This window comes from Ixodes scapularis, unplaced genomic scaffold (assembly GCF_016920785.2).
Source record: "Ixodes scapularis isolate PalLabHiFi unplaced genomic scaffold, ASM1692078v2 PGA_scaffold44__24_contigs__length_19508400, whole genome shotgun sequence".
NCBI lineage: Eukaryota > Metazoa > Arthropoda > Arachnida > Ixodida > Ixodidae > Ixodes > Ixodes scapularis.
This window is the reverse complement of record NW_024609873.1, coordinates 2932292-2955058: the sequence shown is the minus strand read 5'-3', so window position 1 is coordinate 2955058 and position 22767 is coordinate 2932292.

Below are 22767 nucleotides of genomic sequence, written 5' to 3'. Positions count from 1 at the left end.
ACGCTCAATTCGGCCATTTCGGTTGCAACGCTAAACGTTCGAGGTTTTAACACGCGCAAGAAACAATACCGGGTGCAGCGCCTGATGCAGACACAGAAACCCGATTTCTTAGCGTTGCAGGAAACCAAGATGGCCGAGGAGGAGCAGGTTTTTAGCGCAGTACAGCCTTTTTTGCACTCGTATGAGGTGTGTGTCATTCCCGCGGTAGGGGTCTCGGGGGGTTGTTTTTTTATTTTTAAAGAAGTCGTTGCCCTTGTCGGAGTTGGCGGTTACAACTGACACGGAGGGACGGTTTATTATGTGCGATTTTGTTTTTTCGACAGTCCCCTGGCGGCTTATCTGCATATACGCCCCCAGTACGGTGAAAGACCGTGTTTCCTTTTTTTCTGGCTCAGGCCGATTTGTAGATTGTGATAGAACAGTCATGCTGTGTGGTGATTTTAACTGTGTTGTTCGAGCGATTGATAGAGCGCCTATCAGGCAACGCACCGATAAAGACATTACCGTTCTCAACAATCTGCTCGAAGACTTCGACTTGATAGACGCTGGAACTGTGCGGAATGAAACCTCCCAGATGCGTTTCACATATTTCCAGGCGTCATCGCATGCGCGGCTAGACAGAATTTACGTTTCGGCGACACTAGCAACTTTTCTAACGAAGTAACGGGTCATGCCATTGTTTTTTTCCGATCACTGCTTAGTGTGGACAACGGTTGGTGGAAGAGCACTGCCAAGGGCGCGCTTTGATTGGAAACTTTGGAAACTTGATACCAAGCTTCTTAACGATAGTTCTTTCCTTAGGGGGGTAGATAACATTTTCAAATCGTGTGTTTAGGGACAGGGAGGGGACATTTTTGATATGTGGGAATCCGTCAAGCAGGAAGTTAAAATGCTCGCGAATGAAAGGTCGTCTGTTTTAGCGTTCGGGGCGCGCGGTGCCGAACGCACTTTAAACGCCAATTTTCAGGCGCTGTTGAGAGCGGAGTGTCAAACACCTGGAGTGGGTCTGAAGGACTTAGAAAGTGTAAAGGACCGACTTGACCGGCTGCATCTTGAGCGTTACCGTGGAGCCATTGTTCGTGCTCGTTCAGACAGCTACCTGCTGGAAGAGCAGCCGACCAAGGGAGCGTTAGCCGACGAGAAACGATACGCGCTTCGTGGCAAAATAGGCGAAATTGAACAAAATGGCGTCAGCAGCACAGACCCGAGTACCATTAAGCAAGCGTTTGTTGCGCATTATAGAAAGCTTTTTGAGTCGCAAGTTCGGGGGAGGAAGGACCCAGAGTGCGGGAACCTTCTTGACTACCTACCAGAGCTGGCGGAGGAGGAACGGGACAGTCTTTCGCAGGTAAGCACTTTGGAAGAGGTTGAAAAAGCAATAGACGATTTGACAAATTCCAAAACGCCGGGACCCGATGGGTTAAACGCCGAGTTCTATAAGAAATATAAGAGCGCAGTGTCCGGGATGTTACTGGACGTTTTTTTAACTGCGTATGAACGGAAAGTGCTTCCGCAGTCTTTCCTGAGAACATACACGGTCTTCATTCCTAAGAGCGACGATGCTGACAAATTGCGTTACGTCACGGGGTTTCGTCCAATTACTTTATGTAACGTTGACTACAAAATTTTTGCGAAAATTGTATCGCGACGGTTTCAGAGAGTAGCCTGCCAGCTTATTGGAGGCCATCAAACATGCGGTATTAAAGGCAGGTCAATTACAACTAATGTACATGTAGCCCGTAGTGTTCTGGAAGCCTGCGACGGTGGCATGGGCCAAGTTGCCATGCTACAATTGGACCTAGACAAAGTTTTCGACCGTGTTAAGCACGATGTTCTTTTTGATGTTTTAAAATGTGTCAACGTGGGTGATGTCATTTTGGAAGGAGCCAAAATGGGGGGGGGGGGGGGGGCTATCAGGGGTGTACCACAAGACTCACCGTCAACAAAGAATTGACAGAACCTATCCATGTTCGGACGTCCGTAAGGCAGGGTTGTCCTATGTCGCGGTTATTTTTCAACATGTATTTAGAACTTTTTTTGTTTAAGCATCCTGAATAGCAAGGAATGTCGGGGCTTCCGTTTGGAAAATGAAGAGGTTAAAGTTATTAGCTATGCGGATGATATTGCAGTTTTTTGTACCGACAAGCGAAGCATCAGTGCTGCAATTTCTTTAGCGAAAACATATTGTGAAGCTACTGGTGCTGCTATAAATTGGAGTAAGTGCCGCGGGTTTTGGCATAGCGCGTGGGCCACAACGCCTTCAATGTTTGAGGGCGTGTGCTGGGACTGTGTGCCTTGCACGTAGCTCGGCGTGCCACTCGACTGTTATCGAGTCAACAAAGCCTATTGGTCGGGTGTCGCAACCGACCTGGACAGGCGCGCTTCTCGCTGGAAGAGGCGTGACCTGTCTATTTTCGCCAGAGCGACGGTTTGTAATGTCTTTCTTGTATCGAAGCTCTGGTATGTTTTGCGAGCGATACACTGTGCCCACATGAATGTACAGAAGTTTCACCGTGTTTTTGCCACTTTTATCTGGAGATCAAATGTCGAGCCGATGAGGCGAGATAATCTTTTTCACCGAGTATGCGATGGAGGATTGGGGCTATCGCATTTGTTTGTGAGGCAGCTGGTGTCACGCTTCATGTTTCTGCGCGATCAAGAGCACCCTTTCATACGCGCGTTCATTCAGACGAAACTGTCACCCCATTTGCCGTCTTTTCTTGTATCGTCTTATGGCGGTGAACCAGCAACACTTGTTGGCTTTCAGAAGGACGTTGTGGAATCGCTGCACTTTTTGTCTGCCCGTTTTTCTTTTGAGTACCTGTCTGAAGTAAACAGAAAGAGGCTTGCTCGCGATTTGTTGATAAGTATTTTCTGAACGCCGCTGTATCGGAGTGTCGTTTGTCAAGGCGGTAAAGATGTGTTGAAACGCGTTAAACGTATGTGTGTTCCACCCTCTGTAAAGACATTCTTTTTCAATCTACACACCAATACCTTGCCCGTGAAAGCGTGGCTTAAAGAAAGAGGCATAGATGTGCCATGGTCGACTGACTGTCTTTTATGTAAACAACCAGGAACCATCGAACATGTGTTCATTTTTTGCTGGGACGCAGTTTTTTTTTTTTGGGAAGTGCTTCAGCGCGCTTTGAAAAAGCAATTGAGCATTTCCCCTTCAGGCATCCGTTTCTTGAACGTGACTAATGACGGCTGTGTCCCATACGATATTTTTTTTCTGTTGGGACTCTGTAGCATATGGCGATCGCGCATGGCAGTCAGGCATGCCGACGTCAATGCGAAAGAAGTGCGCTTTTATTTCTTCAGCCTAATTCAGCAGGTGGAAAGTGTTTTTGCCACCCGCGAGTTCAAGCCAGAGTGGCTCGGCATCTGTAAAGCGCTTCGTGAAATGCGCGCTTTTTAATATGACCTGTAAGAGTCTTGCAGTGCACTTTTAATGTTATGTGACTTGTGATACTTACCTTTGCAATAAAGAAAAAAAAAATGAAAGCCGCTTACAACTCCCTGTAACACCGAATTAGAGCGCAGCTCTTGAGGAGGAGGAGGGAAGGGCACTGGGGGGGGGGGGTTAAACTAACCAGTGGGGGGTCACGTGACCTCAGGGGAGTCACGTGACTTCGGGGGGTCACGTGACCTCGGGGGGTCACGTGCCCCCCACGAGGTCACGTGACCCCGGTGGGGGGCTCGCGCGGTGCATTATGGGACATTTCCCATGATGCACCGCGCGGTTACGCCGACGCCGACGGCGACGGCGACGCCGACGCCGACGGCGACGCCGCTCAAGCCGGACACGGGCCCCTAAGAGCTGCGCTCTAAAAAGTTCCTTCAGTAGCTCAGTGCAAAGATTCGTCGTTTGGCTTTCGAGGCGAGCAGACGTATCGCAATGAGCTCCGTCGGAGCGGTATCAACGGCCGCTGATAGCCGTGGTTTCAAGGATGAACGCAGCAGCGAGGACTACAGGATTATCATGCCCCCGATCCCGGCGGGCGAGCATCTGCTAAATTCTGTCTTTTTGCACGCCGATATCGGAGCAAGACCGTACCGGATCGAAGATTTCAAGGCCGGGCTGGAGAACGCAGGAGTGCTCAAGGACATAGCTGCGTTTGGTTCATTTCAGATGAACCACGTATGGCTGGCGACCCTGAAGACACCCGATGCCAAATAGAAGTTGGCTGGCGTCAAGGCCTTCGAAGTTAAAGGCAGACAGTGCATCATCCTCGACCCGGACCGGGCGGAGGTGCGCCTCAAGTTGCATTGGATTCCGTTTTACCTGCCCGACGACTGCGTAAAGCGAGCCCTGGAACCTTTCGGCAAAGTCGAGGAAGTTTCCCGAGAGACCTGGCGCGTCGGCGGATTTGAGGGAGTCCAGTCGACCACGAGGACGGTGAGACTAACCCTAAAAGAGGGCGTCACCATTGAGTACCTGCCGCATCAGCTCCGGCTCGTTGGCTGCACTGCGCTGGTCCTGGCGCCAGGACGGGCACCGCTCTGCCTTCGGTGCCGCAAAACCGGCCACATCCGGAAGGAGTGTCGTGTGCCCCGCTGTGAAGGTTGTCGACGCTTCGGGCACACTAGAAGCGAGTGTGTCAGGACATACGCCGTCGTGGCTCACGCGGGGGCGGAAGAAGACCTGGCGGAACACATCATGGACCAGGTCGAGGCGGAAGCGGCGACGGCAGAAGCCGGAGGGACCACCATCAACCCGGAACCTCGGGGTCAGGGTGGAACATCCTCAAGTACTTCTTTAGCCCAACCCCAGGTACCCCCAGCTGATGTGAAAACCCAAGCGAACGTCACTCCAACGCAAGAAACGACAGGCAGCGGGCCTACTCACCCTCTGCCGCCCCAAGAACCCGACGGCAAAGAAGACGAACACCAGGCACACCGGGCGTCAGTAGCCCCCGCCCAAAAGGCGGACCGCGAGGACGACGGCGTCCAAATGGAGGCCGTGGACGGCTCTGCCAAGCGGCCTCTCGCGCCATCAGCTACACCGGACGACGAGCACCCAGCGGAGCTCCAGAACACGGTGCTCGAAAGGTGGAGAACGGTCATGTCCAAGAGGGGCAAATACCAAGGAGGAAGGCCTCGAACCTCGGTGGAGGTCAAGCCTCGGGAAGAACCGCGGTGAGGCGTGCAGAAAAAAAAACACTAGGGTCGTGAGTGGGTTTTTTTTCTTTGTCAGAATGACAGTGTAGTTGCACGGTTTTTGCTTTAATCTCCGCAAATTTTAATATAGCCCTCATATTTGCCACCCTCAATATACGTGGTTTAAATTCGAGGAAGAAGCAGTACCAGTTGCAACGCTTGTTATCTGACGCGAATCCGGATTTTCTTGCAGTGCAAGAAACTAAAATGGAAAGTGATAATGGCATTGCGATTGCGCTAAAGCCTTTTCTTTTCAAATATGAAGTGTGCGTGAGTCAGGCGGTTGGTTTTTCGGCGGGATGATTCCTTTTTCTGAAAAAATCCATCAATCTTTCGAACTTACATGTGTAAGCGAGCGCCATTCTGTACTGGCTCTTTTATTTTATTTCGCCGAGCGCATTCCAAGCAGGCGCCATTGTGTTTTGCCTTTTTCTTTTATTTCGCTGGGCGCAAGGTTCAGTTCTCAGAAGATCGTGACTTATTTGAACTCCTCGGCGCCGGGAATCTCGCACGTGGATGCCCGTGCCATGAAGGCGCGACTGGCTGGCGTCGGGCAGGATGCGGATCGGGTTACAGCCTTGGGCGAGACCAAGCTGCTCAAGAAAACTATGCGTCAGTCTAACAGCGGGACTCAAAGCGAGAGTGTGTGTGCGATGGTGGTACGCGACCACCAATAGTGTCCGTCTTGTAAACTCAAATTGTATCAAGAATATTAAATCCAGTGTTTCTTTAATTCCAAAAACCCATTCGTCAAGACCTTGTTTATTATCAAGAAGTTATTTTATTTGAAACGACCAAACGATTACATATCAGTAGTGGGATTATCAACCAACTCCTCGGAATGAAGAGCGGACCGAAGAGTGACACAAGCAATCAAGTGCGTCAGGCATCCAATCCCGTGGACCCTGGATCGACGAGTCAAGTGCGATCAGAGTCAGGTTGGAGCGACCCACAGTGTGACAGGTGGGCGACGTGTGTGTGAGTGCCTGCGATTGGGGGCTTCCTACTGTGCGGAACTCAAGGTTCAGGTACTGTCGGATTTTTCATCTCCCTGTGGAACTCTTTATCAACAGAGTTTTCATTTTACATATGAGATGTAGTGTATTATGTTGTGGCTTTATATTGTTTGTGCGAGCGTGTGTGTTGGGTGTAATTACATGTATACAGCTGAACGCTTCACCATGAACCAGGAAGCGTCAGGAGCGTCTCCGAGCCAGGCGGGTTCGCCTGAAGTTGCTCACTCCATGGGGGACGGGTTTTCTTTGCACGAGCTCTTGGGAATGATTCGAGAAAAGGATCGTTTGTTAACGGACCTCTTGGGACGACTTGCCCTTCCGGCGCAGTCAGGCGCAGCGGACGTGAGCGGCGTGGCGACGTTCCAGGTGATGCCTGACCTCAGTAAGAACATATCCAATTTCGACGGAAGTGAGGACGCTGCAGCAGCGCGAGACTGGATTGAGAACCTAAAGAGGACGGCGACACTTCATAAGTGGCCGACACCTTTCCTCCTGGAAACGGCAAAATCACATCTCACAGGAGCTGCCAAAGACTGGTTACGCTCACGCCATGCAGAAATTGCGTCGTGGGAAGATCTAGAGTACCAGTTTCGACGAACATTCGTTAGCCAGACCCGAGCAGCGGAACGCTGGAGGAGAATGCAAGACCGCGTCCAGCAGCGAAACGAGAGCACGATTGCCTACTTCCATTCGAAGATTCGTCTTTGTGGAGAGGCAAACCTCGACTTCTGCGATACTCGCGAACAAGTACTCACCGGCTTGCGTTCGCGACAACTGTGCACCATGTTAATGGGGAGAACACACGAGGACGGTGATGACCTCCTACACGACATACAGGAATTCGAAAGGATCGATCGGGAGCGACAAGAGCGCTTCGGTGGACAGCGTGAAAAAGGGGCTAATACCGACACACCGCGAAACAGAGACCCGGGTATGACGTCTGTCAAGAAAACCGTTGACGAGAGAGACAACAAGGATAAGAGATCACCAATACACAACGAAAAGGGTGAGCGTAAGTGCTACAACTGCTCACGGTTCGGTCACATCGCGCGTGACTGTCCAGAGCCAAAGCGCCCACTGAAGTGCCTGAGCTGTGGAAAAACCGGGCACACTCAGCGTCACTGCATCGAAAGAGCTCCAAGGAGTGAGGCCAACGCCGTAAGCAACTCAAAAGAGAGGAGTTTCTCTGAAGTGCTCCTTAAGCAAGTCACATGGAATGGCGACAAAAAGCTCATTGGAATGATTGACACCGGAAGTTCCGGATGCCTCTTGCGCGCGTCTGCGGCGGCGCGTTGCGGTGCTGAGCTGATGAGAGACGCAACACCTCTTTATGGATTCGGTAACCAGGACGTCCCAGCAGTAAGGACAATTGGTAAATGCAAAGCAGACTTGGATGTTGACGGTGTTACCGGGAAGGATATCACAATTTTTGTTGTACCAGACGACGCCCAGTCGGTCGACCTGCTCGTTGGTCGAACTTTCACCGAGCTCCCGTACGTGACCTATGCTAGGCTGGGCGGATGTCTGCGCTTTTGGCACAAGAGTCAGTGCCCTTTCTCCCACCTCGAACCCTTGAGCGACGATCCCAAGTTGATTGTAAAGACAACCGAAAAATCCACCCTCCAGGCGAACGTGATAAATTGGATCACGCTGTCATCAGAATCTGATGTCACTGGCCCCGTCCTTTTCAACAACTGTGGAAAAGAAATTCTTCTCGACATGAAAGACGGAGAGATTGCTGTTCCAGTTTTCCCAAGCGGAAATAACGATGTAGTCATTAAAAAGGGACAGCGTCTTGGACGTGTCACTGCGGTCGACATTGTAAACACGCTCGGTGAGGAGGACAACCAGAGAAACCGAGCGGAAGAGAGTTACGAAAGCGAGAAACAAGGGGTTTTCACCACGGCAATTCGGAAGCCGATAGACAAGAATCAGGTCGAAGTAGGTCCGTCGGTGACCGAGGTGCAAAAGAATGAGCTCCTTGATCTCCTGAACGAGTATCGGGAGTGCTTCGCTACGAACTTGAGCGAGCTTGGATGCACAAATGTCCTTGAAATGGACATCCCGGAAGTGCCGGGAAGCTCACCAGTTGCGGTTCGGCCTTACCGAACAAACGTGGCCGAAAGAGAAACGATTCGCGAGATCGTCAGCGAATGGAAACGAGAGGGAATTGTGACCGAGACGCATTCCGCTTACGCAAGTCCCGTGATCCTTGTTCAGAAGAAGAACGGAGAAAAGCGTCTAGTGGTAGACTATCGACGATTGAACGCCCAGACCGTAAAAGAAAAATACCCCCTACCAAGCATTGATGATCAACTAGAAGGACTATCCGGAGCAGTGATGTACACAGTTCTCGACCTCGCTCACGGCTACCTTCAGGTTCCCTTGACTGACGATGCGAAGAAGAAGACAGCTTTCATCACTCCGGACGAGACCGGTCAATTTGAGAGGATGATGTTTGGACTCACGAATGCTCCGTCCGTGTTCCAGCGTCTTATGAACCACGTTTTGGGGCCGCTGAGGGGAACAATAGCTATGTGCTACCTGGATGATGTGCTGATTCCAGCGAAAAACTGGGATGACACCATTACACGGCTGCGCCAAATCCTCGAAGCCTTCAGGAAGGCGAATTTAACCCTTTGCTTAAGCAAATGCGCTTTCGGAAGAGACAGTGTGGATTTTCTGGGTTTTCGACTGAAGAACGGAGCGGTGCAACCCGGCGCAGTTAAGGTACGCGCAATCACAGAATTCCCAGTCCCAGAGAACCCTCATGATGTCAGACGATTTTTGGGACTGACGAGCTTTTTCCGACGCTTCGTCCCGAAGTATGCGTTAATCGCTGAACCCCTCACAAGGCTCACCAAGAAGAATGAAAAGTTTGAGTGGAACTCTGAGCAAGAGGAAAGTTTCCAAGTTTTGAAGTCAAAACTAACATGTGGACCTGTACTTCAACTGTACAACCCGAATGCGGAGACGCAGTTGCATACAGACGCCTGTGCGAAGGGATTGGCAGCAATGCTCCTTCAACGGAAAGACGACGAGTGGCACCTATACTGCGTAAGCAAAAGAACGACCGACGCCGAGAGCAACTATCACTCATCGAAGCTCGAGTTGATGGCTATCGTTTGGGCGGTGGATCGGCTTAGACCGCTGTTACTTGGCATCCATTTTACTATTGTGACTGACTGCCAGGCTCTGGTGTACCTTAATGCACAACGAACACAGAAGCCCCAGATTGCAAGGTGGTATGATTTGGTCCAGGAGTTTGATTTTTCAATCAGGCACCGTCCCGGATCACGGATGCTTCATGTGGACTCACTTAGCCGAAGCCCAGTTGAAGAGCCGGTGGATACGATGGACTCTGTCCTTGAGGACCGCTTCGAGATCTGCCTCACCTATGACCTTGCAAACCAAGTGCTAGTGTTACAACGAGGAGATGAAGAGCTACGAGAACTGGTGGCCATACTAGAAAAGCCAGAACATTGTCGCACCGGGCAGGAGAAGGGAAGAGTGAGCGGCTACGTTCTGAAGGATGATAGGCTCATGAGAGAAATCGAACACGACGGCAAGAAAAAGTACAAGTTTGTGCTGCCCAAGTGTATGCGGAAGGCTGTAGTGGTGCAGTCCCATGACTTAATGGGTCACTTCGCACTTGACAGAACAGTTGCCAAGATTCAAGAGAGCTTCTGGTTCCCGCGAATGCGGAACTACGTTCGGAAACACATTTCGCAGTGCTTTGAGTGCATTTCCAACAAGATACCTGCTGGCAGACGAGAAGGTCTCCTTAATCCCATACGACCAGGCACGCGACCATTTGAGGTGGTGCACATGGATCACATGGGTCCATTCGTGCAAAGTAAGAAGCGAAACCAATACCTGCTTGTCATCATTGACAACCTAACAAAATTTGTGAGACTCTTCGCAGCGCGCGACACATCGACCAAGCACGTACTGCGGGCTCTGCAGGAGTTTATCCTAGAAAGAGGCCTGCCGAGAACCCTAATCACAGATAGGGGCAGTTGTTTTACTTCTCGAGAATTTGAGGAGTTTTGCGGTGCACGAGCCATACACCACGTGCTTAACTCTACACGACACCCGCAAGCAAACGGTCAGGTGGAGAGGGTGAATAGGACAGTACTTCCTGTCATCACAACCTCGATGACAGACCCCCAGCAGCGCGACTGGGACGAAAAACTGAATTTAGCTGAGTGTAGTTTGAACAACTCCGTGAACAAAACATCGGGAAGGACTCCCTTCGAGATGCTACACGGATATCAACCAGACTTTCACAACACCGCATTAAAACGGCTAGTCGAAGCTGAGGGACCGGCGTGGCAGGACCCCAAGGAAATGCGGGAACGGGTGCGACAGCACCTCATTGAGGAACAGGAAAAACTGAAAACCGCATACGACCGAAGACACTTTCGTGCGCGACTGTACGATGTCGGAGAAATAGTCTTTATGAGAAAAGCTACTGAACCAACAGGCAAGCCAACGAAGGCTCAACCGAAGTACAGAGGGCCTTTGGTTGTGACACAGGTTCTTCCCTCCGACACATATCGCGTCACTGAGCTTGACAAGACCAAGGCCAGTAGATTCGCAACTACGGCGCATGTTTCCCAGTTGAAGGGATGGACGTCGACAACAAAGAAAACACACTTGGAAGACAACACTTCATCGTCAGAAGAAGCAGAATCCGCCAGGGACGAAGTCACCGTTCAGCTCCCGAGGCGCTCTGCACGTAAGCGTGCAATTCCGAAATGAGCACATTTGCAACACATATTATTTTTCGCTTGTATCGATTTTGTTGTTGTTGTTTTTTGTTGCATAACGTGCATTGAAGCATTTATGCGTTTCTTGTGCTGTTCACGTATATGTAGCGTCAATTCCTGTGTATTCATATGTTGTTATTATTAAGAAACATGAAAGATTAATCTTTATTAATTTGTATAAGCATTGCTTTATGTTGTCGTTAACGAGGACGTTAACAATGCCAGGATGCCCGAATGTAAGCGAGCGCCATTCTGTACTGGCTCTTTTATTTTATTTCGCCGAGCGCATTCCAAGCAGGCGCCATTGTGTTTTGCCTTTTTCTTTTATTTCGCTGGGCGCAAGGTTCAGTTCTCAGAAGATCGTGACTTATTTGAACTCCTCGGCGCCGGGAATCTCGCACGTGGATGCCCGTGCCATGAAGGCGCGACTGGCTGGCGTCGGGCAGGATGCGGATCGGGTTACAGCCTTGGGCGAGACCAAGCTGCTCAAGAAAACTATGCGTCAGTCTAACAGCGGGACTCAAAGCGAGAGTGTGTGTGCGATGGTGGTACGCGACCACCAATAGTGTCCGTCTTGTAAACTCAAATTGTATCAAGAATATTAAATCCAGTGTTTCTTTAATTCCAAAAACCCATTCGTCAAGACCTCGTTTATTATCAAGAAGTTATTTTATTTGAAACGACCAAACGATTACACATGTGACTACAGATGATCGCGGACGTTTTATTTTATGCGATTTTAATTTGGCAAGTGTTCAGTGGCGGGTTATATGTGTATACGCACCGAATAATGCGGGAGACAGGGAACAGTTTTTTCAGTTTCTACACAGTAACGTATACTGTGACAGAACAGTTGTTCTGATGGGTGATTTTAACTGTGTTTGCGATAAGAGCGATAAGTCCTCGCAGACAGCGTTAAGTGATAACAGCGTGAGCGTTTTGAGAGACATGGTAATCTCTTGTGGCCTGGATGATGTAGGCGGATCGTGCGCACCAACGCATAGTCTGCGCTACACCCATTTTCAAGCTTCTTCCCACGCTCGTCTTGACCGTATTTATTTATCGTGTGACCTATTACAACAAGTGCGTGAGTATAGCGTCAAACCAGTTTTTTTCTCGGCCCATTGCCTCGTAAGCTTTAAAATAGGGAAAAAAGAAAGCGCAGCTTCAAAGTTCAATTGGGGCCTCTGGAAGATCAACAGAACGCTACTTAAGGACGAAAAGTTCATTGATACTGTAGACGGACTACTGCGTGACGTTAGCAACAGGGACGGCGACTTAGGCGAAATGTGGGAAGTATTAAAAGAGGAAGTGAAATTGGTAGCGATCGAAAGATCGAGCAACATTCTTTTTCAACGCAGGGAGCGCGAAAAACAACTAAAACGGAACCTGGAAGCACTTCACCGCTTAGAGAGCCAAAAACCAGGAACAAGCATGGAAGATATACGAAACATTAAGGCAGAGCTAGACAAAATATACCAAGAAAAGTACAAAGGGGCAGTAATACGTTCACGGTCTGAGAAGTACCTATTGGGGGAGCAGCCCACCAAGCGAGCTTTGTCCGATGAAAAGAAATATGCGTTGTCAAAGGAAATCCGTGAAATTGCAGGTTAATGGGGCAATAAGCAGGGATAAAGAGGTCATTCAGCAAGGCTTTGTCGACTATTATAATAAGCTCTATGGCGAACGGTCGCCTCCTAAAGGTTTTCAAAATCTAGATGACTTCCTTGCTCTCATGCCCCAACTAAGCGAGGACGCGAAAACATGGCTAGAAGGAGACATAACCATAGGAGAGATCGAGCTAGTTATTGATTCGTTAGCGCGACAGAAAACGCCGGGGCCCGACGGCCTGTGCGCGGAATTTTATCAATGTTTCAAAAAATCTGTCAGCCCCTTACTGCTTTCGGTATTTCAAGAAGCCTACAAAAAGCATAAATTGCCACGTTCATTTTCAGAGGCCCATACAATTTTTATACCGAAGTCGGACGACGAAGTAAAAAAACGCAGTGTAACAGGCTATAGGCCTATTTCGTTGTGCAACACAGACTATAAAATATTTACAAAAGTCCTCACGCGCCGCCTTCAGAAAGTCATCGTTGACCTTATTGGAGATCACCAAACTTGTGGCATACAAGGGAGGTCTATACAAACAAACATACACGTAGCAAGGAGTATTTTAGAAACAGTGGGGGGTAGCCGCGTGGCCATGATTCAGTTGGATTTCGAAAAAGCTTTCGATAGGGTTCGGCACGACGTGCTGAAGCGGATTTTATCACACGTAAATGTTGGGGACCTAATTTTGGAAGGCGTGACCATGGCTTATGATAACTGTGGTACAAGACTGGTAATAAACAATTCTTTATCAAGACGCATAGAAGTCAAGACATCGGTGCGACAGGGCTGTCCTTTGTCGCCTCTACTTTTCTCATTATACTTAGAACCTTTTTGCCTGAAAATTGCAGCTTGCAAAAGTATTCGAGGCTTCACCTTAAACACGGTGGAAGTTAAAGTATCAGCATATGCGGACGATGTTGCCGTTTTTTGCAGTGATAAAGAAAGCATAGAGGAAACTGTGAAGATCACAAATGAGTATTGTGATGCCACAGGAGCCGCGGTCAACTGGGGGAAGTGTTGCGGGTTCTGGCACGGCAATTGGACCTCAAAGCCATTGTCTTTTGCAAGAATTGACTGGACAAGCACTCCAACCACCTATCTCGGGGTGCCGTTACAACACTACAAGGACAGCACACCCTATTGGACCGAAGTTTTGGAGGATTTAAAATCAAAGACCGCCACGTGGGTTACTCGGGATATATCTATTTTCACCCGTGCCACGGTATGCAACATCTTCTTCATAGCGAAGCTATGGTACGTTTTACAGGTTCTGGCATGCAAACGCATAAGCATCCAAAAGTTTCATCGAGTTTTTGCCACTTTTATATGGAAATCCAGCTGGGAGAGGATGCGAAGAGACAACCTCTTTCGCCGCGTCAAGACCGGGGGACTGGGACTCACGCACTTGTACGTTAGACTAGTTTCACGTTTCTGTTTTCTGCGTGATCAGAACCACCCGTTTCTGCGCACTGTTATCCAGATGAAACTAGCTAATTCCCTGCCCGCCATGTTAGTTACCAGTGATTGTGGTAAACCTCTGAGTCTGGTCGGATTTTTGAAAGAAGTGAAGGATGCTGCTTTATTTTTACAATCGCGATTTTCTCTGGAATACCTTAACAGCGTCAAAAAAAAGTTGTCAAGGGATTTAGTTGAAATTCTTTTTCCCACGCCCCTGTATCGCTCAGTTTATAGCCATTGTCCGGGACAATATGTGTTGTGTCGCGTCAAAAAGATGACCGTCCCGCCCGTTGTCAAATCATTTTTCTTTAAACTTCATAGCGATACATTGCCTGTCAAACCATGGTTGGAGGAAAAGGGTCTTTTCGTTCCTTGGTCGATTGATTGTCTCCTGTGCAAGACGCCAAGAAACAATAGAGCACATTTTCATTTATTGTTGGGACGCGGTCTTCTTTTGGGACATACTACAGAGAACGTTGAAAAAGGACTTGGTTATAACGCATGAAACAATTCGTATCCTTCCAGTCGATAAAGGGGACACGGTCCCCTATGATATGTTTATAGTCCTCGGTCTGTTTATTCTATGGAAAACCCGAATGGAACTGCGTCATGCAGACCTGCACGTTAAACAGGCACGTTTTCATTTTATTGATGTGGTAACTCAGGTCCAGTCTGTGTACTGCAGGACTCCTGACACAGCGCCTGACTGGGCACACTTGTTCGAATTGTGTAAAAATATGAAGGACTTTTAGTTAGCCCATGAGTTTTTGGGCGGTTTGTATGAATATTGACATGGCATTTGTATGCTGCACATTGTGTCCAATAAAGAAAAAAAAAAAAAAAAAAGTAGCTCAGTGCAAAGACGTCCGCTTCGCACGCAGCGGGCACTGGTTCGATTCCTAGTGTGGGCGTGCCATTTTTTTTAGGCATTTTGCGATGTTTAAATTTCTTTTTTCTACGTTAATCACTAAAAAAAACAAAACAAAAATTGTTGTGGACAATACATCGCTGAACTAAATGGTATGGGATTCCAATTTTGACACCTCTGCCGCACATTAACTCTCAGATGCAGGACATGTGAGGCAGCTCTTCACGCAACATCTTGGGTGTATTCTTTCCGGAGCCGATCACGGGAATTCACCACGGGCACTTAGTACTCATCTCCAACACTAAAATGTACAAAACAACTCACCTTGAAGTACAGAAAAGCGAGCGGAACAAACATAACTGTTTCGTTTTACGTTCTTTGGGGAAAGTCAGTCTGAAGACTGAGGCCTCATTTATTACAGGTAAATCTAAATAAAAGAAAGACGGGGCGCTCAGGTTACGCGCGAAGCGGACGAACGGATGTTTATCTCTCGGGCTGAGCGCGAACGGCGGTTCTCGGTCGCTGGGGACATTGGAGCTCGCGAGCGTCGGCACGTCGGCGACTCCATAACAATAACTGCAAAGGAATCGCACGGCGAACGAATCCTGCAACGCATTTCGTCTGTTCCACCCGGAAGAAAAAAACAATCGCACGGTCGGGTGTAGCTACGTGACTTCCGCCACTCCCTCTCTCCTCTCCACTTCGGTGCGAAGGATTCGGTTTCAGTTTCGAGCAGTTGCGTTTTTTGGATTTATTAAAAAAATGCGTGACTCTAGCAGAATATTAACTGGGTAGTATTCCGACGCCATAATAAATCGCCTGGCAATAAATGAAAAAAATTCCGTGTGTGTGTGTGGAGGGGGGGTGTTAGGTGTTCCTTTAAAGTACAGGGTGTCACAAAAGAAAATTTACACGGTTTTTTTACCGCAACAATAAACTAGGCATCGCCGAACGGTTATTCTCCGCCCAAAGGTAGCGCTAGAGGTCACAAGCAGATGCCAAAGTTTCAGCCCGATCCGATAACTTAATCGAAAGTTATAAGAGATTTCCTGAAAATTTCGATTGGAAAATGGAGCCCATTTTTGCCAGTTTTCGGTTTGTGGTGCCATAAAGCCCCATGTACTGGAAAACTCCGTCGGCCGCCATTTTCCCATTGAAAGTTTCAGAAAATCGGTTATAACTTTTGATTAAGTTATCGGATCGGGCTGAAACTTTGGCATCTGGTTGTGACCTCTAGCGCTACCTTTGGGCGGAGAATGAGCGTTCGGCGATGCCTAGTTTATTTTTGCGGTAAAAAAGACCTAGTAAATTTTCTTTTGTGACACCCTGTATTTAAGTCAATATGTTTCTTAACTTAAACTTTCAGTTGCGAGTGCGTTCCGTGTTATAGTGACCTTCTTCACTTTGTCCCTGTCCTTCGGCGCTTCTATCCACTGTAGACATTGTTTGAATGAAATACACTGGCTAGATCCAGTATACCTGCTAGAAATCTGGCTAGGTCTGTCTGACGGTTATCTCGCGCACTGACGGGGCAGGTCTAATGCGCCCCTGGACACAGCTCTATTCTTAGCAATGCCGGCGAACGCGAGGACCAAAGCAAACCAAAATACCATGGGGGCCGCCATCTTTAAAAAGGAAACAACAAAACCGAAACCCAAATGCAGTTAGTTTCCCCATGCCATACATGTACGTAACGTGTTACAAGTAATGAGCTACTTCTACCTAGTTACTATTTTCGGTAACGAGTAAGGTATTTAGTTACTTTTCTAGAAAAGGAACGAGTAACGTATTTAGTTACTTTTAAGGCTAAGTAACGAATAACGGTATCTCGTTACTTTTGAGGAGTAACGTGTACAACATCGCTTAAACGGCCTTGTTTTTATTCTGACCTGATTACGCGTCTATTGCCACAAAGGCAGATGGGCAACCCCGAAAACAACTAAACAGTATGACAGTACAGCAACGCATATCGCTGAACACGTCAGTAGAACAGTTTAACTGACGTGTCCAGCGATAAACGTTGCTGTACCGAACTCTTCAGCTGGCAATGTCCTTCACCCAGCGGTCGAAAGAGAGAGAGAGAGAAGTGTTGAAAAGAAAGGAAGCCTGGAACTGGAACATTGGTTGAACCTTCTAGAACCGAGTACGGATAGAATGTAAACCCGGAGGTTGCCAATGCGGGAAGGCACATAATGCATTGTCAACTTCGAACTTTAGAAGCAGAGATAACAAGAGAGAGAGAGAGAGAGGGGAATCCCAAATCCACCAGATCTTCCTGAAGCACAGCACTGCCGTTCCTTCGAGTGCGTTGGTAGAACGTCTCTTCGGCGTTGCCGGAGATGTATTTTCAAGGAAACGGGGAAACATAACTGATGAAAACTTGGAGAGGCAGCTACTGCTTAAGTGCAACGACTACTACAAAGAACACAATAAACCATAAAGCAGAGGCAGTTGCGTATGTAGTCGTCACAGTAACGTGAAAAGTAACTCGTTACTTTTGAGGTAACTCACGCGTTACTTTTGAGAATCGGTAACGAGCAACATACTTTGTTACTTTTTGAACGAGTAACGGTATTTAGTTACTTTTTTGGGGTAACGTGTACATGTCTGCCCCCATGCCTTCGTGGGAGGGCGCTTTCATGGGTTACAAAATTGATTGGAGGACTTTTGTTTTCTTGACGTTACTTGGTAGATAATATAATTTAAATTGTTCGCATAAAATAGTATAGCTTTGGTTGTTATCCGTGTTATTATTGACACGATACCCTAGATCACATGTTCAGCGATTGCCGTAGGTTTATTCAACAGTGCATGGGCAAACCGTCTATGATAAACTATGCAGCCTAAAGGCACTAAATGAACTACGCTTAGAGTATCGGCACTCCGCTCCCGGACATTGTTGTGGGCGCTGCCATTTTAACTCTTATGCAGAGCAGGCGCAACTGCCGATCGTCATAATTCAAAAGTGCGACGTCCTCAGCATTGGATTCGGTGTTAGGAAGCTCGTGTAATATTGCTTCGCTCTATCGCGAACTGTTTAAGCATTTGTGGAGGGCGGAAAAGCGTTTCCTGTGATTTCAGACAAGGCTTCAGGTAACTGGCAGCCATGATTTTAAGACACAATATGGCCAAGTGTCGTAACTCCGAAGCGTAGCTTATTTACTGGCACTAGCGCAGCCGACTGCGAAGTCTGGCGGCTGAGCGGCAGCGGCTTATCTCGTGGCGCCCTCTTATAGCCACAGAGCATACCATCAGCTCAGCCGCAGCGGGCTCGCACATCTTGCGCAGAGCTCTCCCGGGAACGCTGTCAGCGCCGTCGCGCGCGCTGCGTAGCGCTGCGAAAGGTCAACGTTCTTCCAACTCTTCAAGGACCTTCGGCGCGCCGTCTCTCTCTCTCTCTCTCTCTCTCTCTACGTGGCTTACGTACATGCAGGGGGTTTTAAAGGGGGAAAAGAGAACGCTGCGAAGCGGCGCTATGAACTTGAGTTCAAGGCCGCAGCGCCCCTCCCCGTGACGTCACGTGTGCGGGAGGTTGGGCGTAGCCAACGCGCAGCGGCATGGCGCTGAAGGAACGGAATCATGCATATATTAGCCGTCGAAAAAAGAAAACTTTATTGGCTAGAAAAAAACACAAAGAAAAATGTGAACAAAGATTGGGCTATAAAACAATTGCATTACACAGACGAGGGGTGCACCGTGCACGATATTGATGTACTACTTTTTTTTTTTTGCGGCAGATACCGGCTATTTAGAGCAGTGGCGTAGGCAGGGGGAGAGAGGGGTTGAGGGGGTCGAAACCCCCTTGGGGCTCCCCCACGCAATTGGTTTTGCGTGGGGGAGCTCGCACTATCTGCTACTTATAAGCTCTCGGGAAAAGCGTTTGAGGGGTAGCAAATGCTCACATTAATAAAATAGGCAATATTGCTTCATTCATGTTTATTCGATACTATGCGAAACTTGATCGCAGTATATAGAGAATAGATAATTCGAAACATTTGTGGGGGGGATGGATGGCAACTTCAAGGCAAAGTATAGCAAACTATTTTCACTGAAATACACTGTTCAATCAAACCAAAGTGAAAATAATAAAACGAACACATGGTGATAATATAAAGAAATGTCAGTGATGCAAGGAATATTGAATGAATTGTAAAAGCAATCGCACTGTAAGCAACGGGTGGCGCTGCACTCACGCACACCTTGTGTACTGATCAGAATTACGTGCTCTCGACTAGAAATTACCGCGAATAAAAAGGTTACTGCGACTAGTTATTTCAAAAACCAATTTACAGCCTCTCTTGATTATCTCCTTTATGCCAAGCGCCTACACATTAAGATGCAGCCGCCTGCGTTCACGGCGCAGAATATCCAGGACGTCCTCCGTCTGAACTTTATTGTCGCGATGAACATTCAAAAGCGCTACAGACCGAGCAGTCGCTCATTCGAAGTGGCTGCTCTGAAGTATGTGTTCAACCATCGTAGTGAAGACAACGAGCGCTCAGCTACCGCCGTTGAGCCGTTGGACGTTCTGAAATATATGACATCCGGACAGAGGGCGACCGCCTGTAGCACAGACGTGAAGGGCGTTCCACGTTCCTCCCTCTTGCATTTGACGCATAAAATTCCCCTATTTTTGGCGAAGTTTCCCTCACTTTGCAAAATTTCCCTTTATGGAGACTCAAGTCTCGATAGTCGCTCACGGATGCTATGAAGTCCGTCTTGCTTTTTGCTTTGCATGTCGAGGTAGCATCCGATGCAATTCCTTATTAAATTAATCTCTTCGTTGCACGGATCATTAGAAACTCCGAAGAGACAAGCCTTCATATCCTCACTACGCATAGGCGCATGGGTAGTCAAGTTCCTTTCCACGTTCGGCGTGTGGTTTGCGTGTTTGTGTGTCGTGTGTTTATTTTGTTTGTGACAGTATAGCTATCCTTGTGTTTTGTCTGGCCTTCACGCGTTGGTAATGCAGTGGTACCTCAAAAGCGGAGGGAGTTGTGTACTGTGAGGAAGCTTTTAAAGTTGGTGGGACGCAACTACGACGACAGCAGAACGGTGCGCCCAGGGCCGTAACCAGGGGGGAAAGGGGATAGGGGGTCCTGACCCCCCCCCCCCCCCCCCCGAAATTTTTTTCTGGGTACGGCCCTGGTCGGTGCACTGGCAGCCAGCCGATTTTAATCTCCACCTCTGCGCACGCGCTGTAGCGCCGGTCGGCTACCCGGTATACCAAACCGGGACCGGTTCTCCGGTTTGCTGTAACTCTCCATTATATGCCACCGATGCACATGATTCATAGGCGAAAATAAGACGATGAACACTTTCAAAATGGCCGCCGTTGTCCCCGAAACTCCCCCCCCCCCCCCCCGAAATTTTTTGCTGGGTACGGCCCTGGTCGGTGCACTGGCAGCCAGCCGATTTTAATCTCCACCTCTGCGCACGCGCTGTAGCGCTGGTCGGCTACCCGGTATACTAAACCGGGACCGGTTCTCCGGTTTGCTGTAACTCTCCATTATATGCCACCGATGCACATGATTCATAGGCGAAAATAAGACAATAAACACTTTCAAAATGGCCGCCGTTGTCCCCGAAACCCCCCCCCCCCCCCCGAAATTTTTTTCTGGGTACGGCCCTGGTCGGTGCACTGGCAGCCAGCCGATTTTAATCTCCACCTCTGCGCACGCGCTGTAGCGCCGGTCGGCTACCCGGTATACCAAACCGGGACCGGTTCTCCGGTTTGCTGTAACTCTCCATTATATGCCACCGATGCACATGATTCATAGGCGAAAATAAGACAATGAACACTTTCAAAATGGCCGCCGTTGTCCCCGAAACCCCCCCCCCCCCCCGAAATTTTTTTCTGGGTACGGCCCTGGTCGGTGCACTGGCAGCCAGCCGATTTTAATCTCCACCTCTGCGCACGCGCTGTAGCGCCGGTCGGCTACCCGGTATACCAAACCGGGACCGGTTCTCCGGTTTGCTGTAACTCTCCATTATATGCCACCGATGCACATGATTCATAGGCGAAAATAAGACAATGAACACTTTCAAAATGGCCGCCGTTGTCCCCGAAACCCCCCCCCCCCCCGAAATTTTTTTCTGGGTACGGCCCTGGTCGGTGCACTGGCAGCCAGCCGATTTTAATCTCCACCTCTGCGCACGCGCTGTAGCGCCGGTCGGCTACCCGGTATACCAAACCGGGACCGGTTCTCCGGTTTGCTGTAACTCTCCATTATATGCCACCGATGCACATGATTCATAGGCGAAAATAAGACAATGAACACTTTCAAAATGGCCGCCGTTGTCCCCGAAACCCCCCCCCCCCCCGAAATTTTTTTCTGGGTACGGCCCTGGTCGGTGCACTGGCAGCCAGCCGATTTTAATCTCCACCTCTGCGCACGCGCTGTAGCGCCGGTCGGCTACCCGGTATACCAAACCGGGACCGGTTCTCCGGTTTGCTGTAACTCTCCATTATATGCCACCGATGCACATGATTCATAGGCGAAAATAAGACAATGAACACTTTCAAAATGGCCGCCGTTGTCCCCGAAACCCCCCCCCCCCCCCCCCCGAAATTTTTTTCTGGGTACGGCCCTGGTCGGTGCACTGGCAGCCAGCCGATTTTAATCTCCACCTCTGCGCACGCGCTGTAGCGCCGGTCGGCTACCCGGTATACCAAACCGGGACCGGTTCTCCGGTTTGCTGTAACTCTCCATTATATGCCACCGATGCACATGATTCATAGGCGAAAATAAGACAATGAACACTTTCAAAATGGCCGCCGTTGTCCCCGAAACCCCCCCCCCCCCCGAAATTTTTTTCTGGGTACGGCCCTGGTCGGTGCACTGGCAGCCAGCCGATTTTAATCTCCACCTCTGCGCACGCGCTGTAGCGCCGGTCGGCTACCCGGTATACCAAACCGGGACCGGTTCTCCGGTTTGCTGTAACTCTCCATTATATGCCACCGATGCACATGATTCATAGGCGAAAATAAGACAATGAACACTTTCAAAATGGCCGCCGTTGTCCCCGAAACCCCCCCCCCCCCCCCCCCGAAATTTTTTTCTGGGTACGGCCCTGGTCGGTGCACTGGCAGCCAGCCGATTTTAATCTCCACCTCTGCGCACGCGCTGTAGCGCCGGTCGGCTACCCGGTATACCAAACCGGGACCGGTTCTCCGGTTTGCTGTAACTCTCCATTATATGCCACCGATGCACATGATTCATAGGCGAAAATAAGACAATGAACACTTTCAAAATGGCCGCCGTTGTCCCCGAAACCCCCCCCCCCCCCCGAAATTTTTTTCTGGGTACGGCCCTGGTCGGTGCACTGGCAGCCAGCCGATTTTAATCTCCACCTCTGCGCACGCGCTGTAGCGCCGGTCGGCTACCCGGTATACCAAACCGGGACCGGTTCTCCGGTTTGCTGTAACTCTCCATTATATGCCACCGATGCACATGATTCATAGGCGAAAATAAGACAATGAACACTTTCAAAATGGCCGCCGTTGTCCCCGAAACCCCCCCCCCCCCCCCCGAAATTTTTTTCTGGGTACGGCCCTGGTCGGTGCACTGGCAGCCAGCCGATTTTAATCTCCACCTCTGCGCACGCGCTGTAGCGCCGGTCGGCTACCCGGTATACCAAACCGGGACCGGTTCTCCGGTTTGCTGTAACTCTCCATTATATGCCACCGATGCACATGATTCATAGGCGAAAATAAGACAATGAACACTTTCAAAATGGCCGCCGTTGTCCCCGAAACCCCCCCCCCCCCCCCCGAAATTTTTTTCTGGGTACGGCCCTGGTCGGTGCACTGGCAGCCAGCCGATTTTAATCTCCACCTCTGCGCACGCGCTGTAGCGCCGGTCGGCTACCCGGTATA